Source organism: Salvelinus alpinus, chromosome 12 (assembly GCF_045679555.1).
Source record: "Salvelinus alpinus chromosome 12, SLU_Salpinus.1, whole genome shotgun sequence".
In the NCBI taxonomy this organism is placed as follows: Eukaryota; Metazoa; Chordata; class Actinopteri; order Salmoniformes; family Salmonidae; genus Salvelinus; species Salvelinus alpinus.
This window is the reverse complement of record NC_092097.1, coordinates 48853180-48862020: the sequence shown is the minus strand read 5'-3', so window position 1 is coordinate 48862020 and position 8841 is coordinate 48853180. Positions and strand designations below refer to the sequence as shown.

Genomic DNA, 8841 nt, shown 5'->3' with positions numbered 1-8841 from the left:
GGGATTCAAGGGATTGTTAAATAAATGTCAACTATTTGGTGGTAATATCATCACAACTTGAAGAGCATATTTAGAACTGGAGTACACAATTCTGATTATTCCGCATTTAGCGCTATCATCAGAGTTACCATTGTCAAAAAAGTCTTATAGGATTAGTGATTTTTCCAATAGAATCCTACAGAATTCTCACAATCCTATAGGATTTTGTGTCAACTCTATCAGAATTCTAATTCTATTGGAATCCTATTGGACGACTGTTTTCTTATTGGAAACTAAAAAGTAATCATGTTGTATCCTATAGGATTCTTGCAGTCTTATAGGATTTTGTGTCACCTGTATCAGAATCCTATAGGAATCCCATTGGACTACTTTTGTTCTGATAGGAAATCAAATGTAATCTTAATGGACTCCTAAAAGATTTTTTAGCACCTCTGTCATAATCCTATTGGAATCCTATTGGACTACTTTTTCCCCTATTGGAAATCAAAAGGAATCAGAGTCTTGTAGCATAGTCACCTCAATCAGAATCCTATTAAACCTTTTTTTCTTAACCTTTTACTGCAGTGGGCGAAATCAGGGTCACACAGAGTGATTATTGGTAGTCTTAAACTCATGTTTTAAAGTTAATCTAACATTTATTGAATAAATAGTTTTACTTGATTCTATGATGTTTTACGTCTTTACTTATCATAATAAAGTAGTAGTGAGACATTGATATTTGAATAAAAAAACAGTTTATATATTTGTGTTGTGCTGATCTAGAATTCTAACTTTTTTGCAAGTTATGAATACTACCTCTGTTTTTATAGGATTATGGGTAATCAAATGTTTTGGTTTTATGATAGTGTTACACAATGTTGCATGCATGTTTGAAGAAAAAAGTATATTCCTAAAATAGTATTGAGCAGTTTGTTGTGCTATGACATATCAAAGCCATCAGGCAAATTGATGTTCAATAATTAGACAAGCCATTCCCACCATCAACAAGGTCATGTGTACCAGTCAATGATAGAGGGTATGAAGCTTCCTGTAATGCTTACAGCTCTACCTCCACTTACTGCTAGAGGAATGAGCACTGTGCTCAAAAATGCCTGTTACTACTTACACTTGAAAATAATTAGCAATGAAGTTTAATAATTTAAATAGAACATTTTTATGTTCAATACAACAAATATTCATGTTCAAGTAACTTCAATCATTACAGTTCAGAATACATGCAATTTAGTGTCAAAAAGTTAATAAAGCACAAAACAGTTAAATATTTGCAACTTAGAAAGACAACCATATGGGCAGTGATGTCACTTTATTAAGTGAAAATAATTCTACAACAAAACAGAGTGAGTGATTGAGTGAGTATACGTGCGTGTGATAATTACCTAGACCACATCACACTGCTTCAGGTCTACAAGCCTCCGGAAGTTCCAGTGTGCCACTACAGGCCTGGAACAGCTTGGTGGAAACACTGTCACCTGTCACCCAACGAGCCTGGTTGGCAGATCTGAAAGATAGGCATAATATTATTTTAATGACAAAGCCTTGACTACACACTAACCTAAATTAAGTATGTGTGTGTGTGTGTGTGTGTGTGTGTGTGTGTGTGTGTGTGTGTGTGTGTGTGTGTGTGTGTGTGTGTGTGTGTGTGTGTGTGTGTGTGTGTGTGTGTGTGTGTGTGTGTGTGTGTGTGTGTGTGTGTGTGTGTGTGTGTGTGTGTGTGTGTCGGGCAACCACGCAGCAGACTTCATTTTCCCAACTGCTCAATGTACTTGCCCTTGCAATCTGCGGTGTTTGTGTGTTCTGTGTTATTGTGACTCAGGAGAATTTCAACCTGACCACATCCTTGTAGTAGGACATTCAGTGATTAGCTATGGAAGAAAATACTATCAACAGTGAACAGTAAAAAGGCTATCAAACATTCAGATCTGGATTGACAAGTAGGTTAAATCATGTGAAGTTACATAACCTCTAGTCTACACTCAAGTTGAATAAAGGATGCAGAATCTGAGCCCTAGGACCATGCCTCAGGACTACCTGGCCTGACGACTCCTGGCTATCCCTGTCCCCAGTCCACCTGGTCGTGCTGCTGATCCAGTCTCTGCTGTTTGTGCCTGCGGCTATGGAACCCTAACATGCTCAGGACTCACCGGATGTGCTACCTTGTCCCGGACCTGCTGTTTGACCCTGTCTCTCTCTAACGGAACCTGCTGTCTCAACCTTTAATTGCTTGGCTATGAAGAACCAACGGGCATTTACTGCTGAGGTGCTGAACTATTGCACTCTCTATAGTCAATGTGATTATTATTTGACATTGCTGGTCATCTATAAACGTTTAAACGTCTTGAAGAACGACCTGACCTAAATGGCTGTACTCTTTTATAATCTCCACCAGCACAGCCAGAAGAAGACTGGCCACCCCTCGGAGCCTGGCTCCTCTTTAGGTTTCTTCCTAGGTTCCTGCCTTTCTAGGGAGTTTTTCCTAGCCACTGTAATTCTTCCTCTGTATTGCTTGCTCTTTGGTGTTTTAGGCTGGGTATCTGTATAAGCACTTTGTGACAACTGCTAATGTAAAAGGTTGCTTTATAAAATATATTTGATTGATTGCTTGTATATGCTTCTATTCATGTCAGTAACTCTAAATCTAAATATGACATTGAGTTAACTTACATTGCCTCAATAGGAAGTTGTACATTAAGCCAACACTTTCCAAAGGGAACCACGCACCTATGTCAAAGTGCAAGAAAAAAAGAAGTTAAAAGATGATGAAATTGAAGATCTTAAGGGCTTAGTGCTTTCCTCCAGGCTGTGCTCTGTGGTCCCCTGGCATGCAAAGCTCCACTATTGATTAGGCTTACAATATTAAACAAGACAATTATTAAACCTGGGCTACAACACAGTGCAACGATGCATTTCTTATTGTTATCAAGTGAGTACACAATTATTGTCCATAGGCTGTAAACTGCAGTGATGTAGGATAATTAGAATAACCGCTCAAACGTCTTGTTTTGCTTCATGACAAAATAACTGCGCAGGCCTAGAGCCTAAGCCTGATTATGCAACCATTTGGATCAGTTTGGGTCTATTACTGACAGTTTAGAAGGTCCAGAAAGGTACATTAGCAGGCCACTGGTATGGTGTATTTTGTCACGATGTAGCCCAGTGTTGAAATAGGTTCACGATAGGAAAATATGCGCTTCTATTTTCCAACTCCCCACCAGTTCTTAATGCTGTAGCCTATTTTACATTCAGCAAGCAAGAGCAAGGGCACATCTCTCCTCCAATAGGCCATTAGTAGGATAAAGAAAATAAGTCAAAATAAGTGTTACGTTTTTATAGTCTGGCTTTTCCAGCTGCCTCCCTCCCAGTCCCCAGGTATGCAGCTGGAAAAGCAACCCTATTGTTTCAGTTTTTTAGATAGGCTACAAGAAATGTATCCTACCTAAGCTACAACACAATGTAATGAAGAATGGTATTATGATTGGGCAACCATTTTGATCAGTTATGTTTTTTTTCTCTGCAGTTTAGCCTACAATGTCAAGGCTAGAGGTCTTCACGGTTCCACCTGTACCCGAATACCCTAGACCCAATCCGGGACCTGGTCCGGATCCAGAATTCGAAATAATGTCATGGGTCTGGGTCGGATCTGATATGGTAGCCATGGTTCTCAGGTATGTGTGATTTTAACTGACTTGTCTGAAAGGGCCTGTGCACATCCGAACAGAACTGCTGTAGTACATACAGTAGAGAGACATTTTATAATTTACGTTGTTGCTCTTGCTTTTCATGTGAGTGGAGTGTGGCAGATGTAGCTTGTTGTTGGCCAATCATAAGTCATCAAAGCGGCAATAGGCTACAGTCACAGAGCCTCACTCCATGTATGGCAAAAGTTAGGAGATATCTAATCAGTGAAAGATGGAATTAAAATGACAGAATGAAAAGTTAAAGGAGAAGAATAGGCTATAATGACAAAGAGCCAACAGGTAGGCAGGATGATACATAATATTATGAGTTGTTATTATTCCTTCATCTGTAAGATGAGAAAGCCATGCCCTGCAGCCTCAGTTAGCCTAGCTAGTTTATCCCGGTTTGATGCAGTCCAAGACAGGTACTACATAATCATATTTGATGATGAATAACCTAGCTATGGCAGCTATTAGTCTACTATAGCAGAGGCCAGGTTTGGTTGGTTGCTGTCTCTTATCTCTCCCTCTCTCCTCCCTGCTCCCCATGTCACTCGCCAACCTGGTCTCAGAGCATTTCGTATTATTCTGTACGTAATTACGAAAAAACACTCCCATTTATTATAATATGTTATGTTTTGTATGGTATGTATTACGAATTTAGGGGTTATGGTTAAGTTTATGAGTTAGATTAAAGAGTTACGGTTATGGTAAGGGGAAGGGTTAGCTAAAAGGGTTAAGATTAGGGTTAGGGGAAGGGTTAGCTAAAAGGGTTAAGATTAGGGTTAGGGGAAGGGTTAGCTAAAAGGGTTAAGATTAGGGTTAGGGGAAGGGTTAGCTAAAAGGGTTAAGATTAGGGTTAGGGGAAGGGTTAGCTAAAAGGGTTAAGATTAGGGTTAGGAGAAGGGTTAGCTAAAAGGGTTAAGATTAGGGTTAGGGGAAGGGTTAGCTAAAAGGGTTAAGATTAGGGTTAGGGGAAGGGTTAGCTAAAAGGGTTAAGATTAAGGTTAGGGGAAGGGTTAGCTAACATGCTAACATGCTGACTAGACCCAGCATGTTGATTTTGTCCATCCACACCAGACGTGATCATATAAAAATATCAAAACTAACTCTGAACAAACTATATAATTTTGGGGACAAGTCGAAACACATGAAACATTCATGGACATTTAGCTAGCTAGCTTGCAGTTGCTAGCTAATTTGGGACATAAACATTGGGTTTATATTTTACCTTTTTTTCTGGATCTTTGTAGAATTTTGACCCATTTTGAGTCAACACAAAATCGTGTGTTCTCTACTCCGACAATTAATTCACAAATAAAAGGGGAAACCTAGTTAGTTTCTACTAATCTCTTCTTCTTCTTCTTCTGTGGACTGTATATGGCGGTTGGCAACAAACTTTAAGGTGCATTACCATCCCCCACTGGACTGGAGTGTGGACCACAGTTCATCTTTCAAATTCCCACATGGTTATATGCAGATGCTCATTGACGCACGCAAGCAGTTTAGATAAAATTATTGAATAACATGTGTGTACATTTATTTTGCAAAGCTCGCACATGCAATGCCGGCGGTGTGGTCAGCATGTAAGTAGTTGCAAAGAAGCTAAAAAAAGTAGTACGTTGCTAATTAGCTAAAATTTTCTGTGATGAGATTTGAACTCACAATCTTTGTGTTGCTAGACTTTCACGTTAACTCCCTACCCATCCACCCTGACCAACCACCCTACTTTAATTTTTGCTTTAAGTAACCATCTGTCTTATGTAACCATACCAAACGTAACATATCATACATACTAATTAATGTGTTCCGGATTTCCATTTACTATGTCAAATCAAATCAGATTTTAGAATAGAATACAGTATAGACATATAATGTAATGCAACGTCTAGTCTATGAGACCAGGCAGCACTCGTTCACAGTATGGCCCATAACAGTGGGAAGTAGTGGGTGGGGGGGGGGGGGGGGGCTGCGATTTGCATAGTTATGGTCAGCTAATACAAGACAACTAAAGGCCCAGTGCACTACTTTTGTGAGAAAAATATATATATATTTTATTAATATTATATTTTTCAATCAGATTTTTCAGGGGGTGCTCCTGCACTCTCAGAACACCTACTTCCTGTGGCTATGGTACGGCCCCTCTGTATTTCTCTCACTCCTCTCCTCTTTATCAGCTCTGGTTAATAAAGTGTCTTAAAAATGACTTTTCTGCTTTCTTCCCTCATACGGATCGGACCGGGTCTGGATCCACCCAAGTCTCTAGGAACGAGTCCAGTTGTCCTTGGGTCTGTTTGAAACAGATCTCTATATTAAACAAACTGTTTTATGCATATCGGGACTGGGTGGGAAAGCCCCAGTTCCGTTTTGGTCCCGTGAAGACCTCTAGTCCAGGCACATTAGCAGGCCAGTAATATGGTATATTTTGTCAGGATGTATCGAAATTATGGAATTGATTTGAAAAGGCCATACCAAGGATCATTTAGCTATTTGATTTTGAATTTGATTTGATTTTGAATTTTAAGACCCCTTGAAGGATCTTTTTTTTTTTATGTATTTGATGAAAAAAATGTTTGGCCCATACAAATGGATTGAATAACAGATTCACTACATGGAACAACAGATAGCCCCCCCCCCCCCCCACCCTGTATTACTTTTGGCACTAAACAGTCTCCATGTACTGTATTTGGGGACATCTGTGTTCCCTTGTTAACCATGAATACACACCACTGGATCAATGATGTATATACAGTAAAATCTATGTCTATGACTGTGACATCATATTACTGTGTATCCTTACTCGCCCTCCTCTCTCAGTCCAGTCCCATCGCTCTCCTCTCACTCCCCTCTCACCTCCTATCCCCACACTCTTTCTCCGCTCTCCCTCTCCTGAATGCTAAAAGACATCAGTAAAAGTAGGCCAGACTCTTAATATGTAAAAACTCTTGATTTTATTATACATTTAGGTTCAACCATTTCGACCCCAACATGCTCCAACACGCAACATTGTCCAGAGTGAAGTGATACCCTTCAGGTTGCCAGCTGTTCCAGAAACAGTGTACATTACCGACTCCATGAAAGAACACAGGGTGCATTCCCACCCTATTCCCTATATAGTGCACTATGATTCCTGATCAAAAGTAGTGCACTATAGTGTACAATTTAGGACACAACCAAAGTCTACATGACAGAACACTCCAGTTCATTTCCCACCAGAGACACAGTGGGTCTTGGCCCCAGCCTCAGCCCGGTCCCCAACACCTTTGCCTCCAGCCCTTCTGGACCAATTCCCACGCCCGTGTCGAACGCCAGCCCCACCCTGGTCCTCCCCTTCCCTTCGCCTTGAGACAGCGTTAGAACCTGGGCTCTTGCCATCAACTTGACTCCGTCCCGATTGGATGCCTCGATGCTGGCGCCCACGCCGGGTCCCCTGACATGTGACCCCCCGCTTAGATGCTGGTGGAACAGCCCGATGTCCACCGACCCAGAGAGAGAGAGAGAGAGAGAGAGAGAGAGAGAGAGAGAGAGAGAGAGAGAGAGAGAGAGAGAGAGAGAGCGTCATGACTGAATAGGAGGAACATCAATTAACCTTCTCTCTCACTATCATGCTGGAATTATGACAATTTTAATTTAAATTATGGGTGTTTTTAGTGTTCAGTTTGAAGTCAGGACGTTCTCTCATTCTGTGGTGAACAGTCAGTTATATAGAGTGGAATAGACTAACTTCAATCACCATAATCACGTTGACTTATCTTTATTAGATAAGATAAGCTGTTTTTATTGTCCAATTGTACACAACGTCCAACAGAAATTCAGCTTCCGTTTATCTCAACCCCTCCGACAGACACACATGCACAAACAGAGGTTAGAGCAGAGGACTGCCATAATATTGGGCTGGGTAGCAGTTGTTGTGGATACCCAGTATAGACATCTGTGATTCTAATAGAATACAATAGAACACAGTAGAAACAGTAAATCAGTAGTATTAGTCAGTAGTACTTCTACACCTGCATTACTAGCTGTTTGGGGTTTTAGGCTGGGTGTCTGTACAGCACTTCGAGATATTAGCTGATGTACGAAGGGCTATATAAAATAAAATTGAATTGAAAAATTGAATCAGTAGTATAGTCCCTCAAATTGAAGACGCACCTGTGAGGAGTCTCCTGCTGTTGTAATATATCAGTCAGATGTTCTTCAGTAGCTCCTCAGGCTGTAGAAACACAGTGAAGCTTCTCTTCTAAAGATTACTGAATGTCAATCTGTCGACTAGAATGAACTGAATGAAGATCAAAACAGTTTATTAAGTCTTTATGTTTTTCCAGTCAGGAGAAATGTTGTGTTGCTTCTCAATAGAGCATCTGACTTTATAACGTGTTGAGGCAAGGAAGGGGGGTGGTGGGGTGTATGTGTGTGGGGGGATGAGCTGATGCGTGATTCGGTTGATCCAATGTCTGGGTCTGTCTCTGTTTCTGCTTCTCTTCACTCTCAGAGGCTCTGTTCCTTCATTGGACGAGTCGAGTCAGCTGTCTGTTCCCGCTTATGAACTCCGCAGTCATTGGTCCAATTCAATTCAAAATAAAATCAGGAAATGAAACTTAACATTCTTCAGGACAAAACAACAGCAAACAGACTTTCTCTCCTCTATAAGAGCGAAGTCACACTATTACTGAGATCCTTTTTCTGACTGAAAACCATTCTGTCCTGCTGAGCTGATTTAGGTGCCAGTAAAGGAATATCTGGAAATATGATTCTTACATTTCAGTTCATAATACATGTATTATTACTATTCAGTAAAATATAGTTTTAGCAAAGAACTTCATCACACAGGATCAAATGTTTTGCACACACTAGCAAGTTCAAATGTGTGTGTGTGTGTGTGTGTGTGTGTGTGTGTGTGTGTGTGTGTGTGTGTGTGTGTGTGTGTGTGTGTGTGTGTGTGTGTGTGTGTGTGTGTGTGTGTGTGTGTGTGTGTGTGTGTGTTTCGAGCATTTCCTAATGAGGGATGGATGTAGGGAGAGGGTAGAGAGAGACAGAGAGAGGCAGGGAGGGAGGGCTCAGGGAGCGATTGACTTGAAGAAAACAGTTTACACCACCGTGAGAGATGGAGGGATGGGATGTAGGACAGAGCGAGAGAGGGATGGAGTACTAAGACTAGGGTTGGGTGATT

General features: G+C 40.8%; 1 long non-coding RNA gene across 1 annotated transcript; it reads right to left on the bottom strand.

Annotated features, from left to right (window-relative positions):
- Nucleotides 1-6606: 6606 nt before the first annotated feature.
- On the bottom strand, nt 6607-8055 carry LOC139536295 (uncharacterized). The gene is made up of 2 exons (XR_011667285.1): nt 7824-8055; nt 6607-7130 (listed from the first exon to the last, which is right to left on the bottom strand). It is a non-coding gene; the product is annotated as an uncharacterized lncRNA (long non-coding RNA).
- Between the last annotated feature and the right edge of the window lie 786 nt (nt 8056-8841).